The sequence below is a fragment of the Palaemon carinicauda genome, chromosome 3 (genome assembly GCF_036898095.1).
Source record: "Palaemon carinicauda isolate YSFRI2023 chromosome 3, ASM3689809v2, whole genome shotgun sequence".
In the NCBI taxonomy this organism is placed as follows: Eukaryota; Metazoa; Arthropoda; class Malacostraca; order Decapoda; family Palaemonidae; genus Palaemon; species Palaemon carinicauda.
This window is the reverse complement of record NC_090727.1, coordinates 62974217-62976397: the sequence shown is the minus strand read 5'-3', so window position 1 is coordinate 62976397 and position 2181 is coordinate 62974217.

The window sequence follows — 2181 nt, the reverse complement described above, 5'->3', positions numbered from 1 at the left end:
CCAAAACTGAAATAAGCATGCATAGTTTACTAGTCTACTAAACAGTTTTATCAAGTATGAAACGGGTAAAGTAGAAAATGGTAAAACTGATATAATGATTAACTAAAAAGTTTAATAAGTAGCTTTCTCTTTTTCCTCCGGAAAGAAATGCCAGTTTAATTGATTTTATTTATTTTTATGAAAAGCCTACGACATTCATAATATCTATTATATATTTGAACAATTAGATTATAGTTAGGCAATTTGTAAATTCCCTTAGAAGTTTGTGAGATATAGCGTAGTGTAGTGATAAACTATTATAACATTAATGCTTTCTTTTGTAGTTTATACTTTTGCTTTAATTTTTTTTTATGTATCAAAAAAGTGTAATTTAATATTTTCAGATGTTGGTACCTGTTTAAATTCAGTTTACAATTTTATATTTCAAAAAGTGAAATTTTCTCTTCCAGGTGTGTATAGCGGTTTACATGCAAACTACTAATGAAAAAAAATACATTTAAATTTCGTTACTTTCAACTGGAGGAAATACAACAAGTGGAGGAATGTCTAAAGTTGAACTTAAGGCAAAGATTAACAGGAATGTATTTTGAAACTTTTAGAGTTAAAGGTAAGTTGAAACGTTGATAATTTTCTAAACAATATCACAATAGAGGGGCACTCAGTAGAATGGAGACCTGGGCCCATCAGGTTATTTCTCGAACTTTATCTTGTCATTGACCTTTGAACTTTACCTTTGACCCAGGACTTTCAAAATGTAATAACTTCCACGTCTCAATATAAAGATTAATCCCTGAAAATTTCACTTATCTATTAGGTAAAATTGAGGCCAGAAAGTTGTTCATTCATAAACAAACAAACAAACAAGCAGACAAACAACGGCGAAAACATAACCTCCTCCCAACTTCGTTGGCAGAGGAAATTATTGTGGTTAGAAGGGAAGTCAAAAGTTAGAGGAGATAAGGCTTTAGGGGACATAATAAATACTTGACATGTTCAGACATTTACATGCTAAGTCTTTCCACTGTTTACTTGACACACACGCACACGCACGCTCTCTCTCTCTCTCTCTCTCTCTCTCTCTCTCTCTCTCTCTCTCTCTCTCTCTCTCTCTCTCTCTCTCTCAGAATATCTAAGAGTATCTTACTAAGATTTTGTAGTTTTCTTTGAAAAGATTTGATAGAAAACGGTGTTTATTTAGACTGGAAACAAGTGTAATTTTGCATCTATTATTCAACTATTCCGAACTACTTTACTTTTCTTTAAGGGTGGCTTTTCTGGTCCTATACAGCTGAAGAGCCCTACTCTATACAGGACTTCCACAGTCATTTTATCATGCTTGTTCGAAAACATTCAACATCTCACACCGCATATTGCTCGTTTATTGTGAAATCGACACCACCGAAGCACTTAGAGAACAAGAAAGTTTCCAGTTTCCTCTTGAAAGCCTTAATAATATTTTAAGTATTTTTGATGTCCAGTGAGAGCTTATTGTAGTCTTAGGGTCGCATATTGAAAAGTTATAGACCCTACGTTAGACATATATGTAGGTTCCAATAGTTTAAAACCATCTGTAACTAATCTCGTGACAACACGATTTGTTGAATGCACAAAATGTAGTAATTCTCTTAGATATTTTGGACGGCCAGTCTTCAATAATCTTGAAACTGACCTTAAATGTGGTTTTGTGTATCATGCACTTTACAGTACTCAATAAAAAAAAAATCAGATAATTTGTTTATAAACCATTTATCAAATATAGTTCTGTGAACGTGAAGTAAATTTCATAACTAAGAATGCTGACAACATACAATTGCTGTAGAATTTTCGCTATAATTTAAGTGTTAAACTGAAAATGAGACCCTCTATATAGTTAAGAAAATCGTGTTAATGTCTCTCTTAAAATCCTACCAGACTTTTGCGAACTAAACTATAACTATTTCATTCGCCAATGCCTCCGCATATTTCAGTTTAAAAAACCTAATTTCAGTTCATTTTGAGGAACATTTTGTTATTCCGACACAGATACAAACCTTCCGCTATTTATAGGGTATTACTTTCGGCAACGCTGAAAACTAGCCACGACAATTTTAGTGAGGGATAACTATCCCCATCCGCTAATTAGCAGAAGGGGGTGGGGTAGACCGGCTATCCAGGTAACTCATACCTGTCGGTTGAGTAATC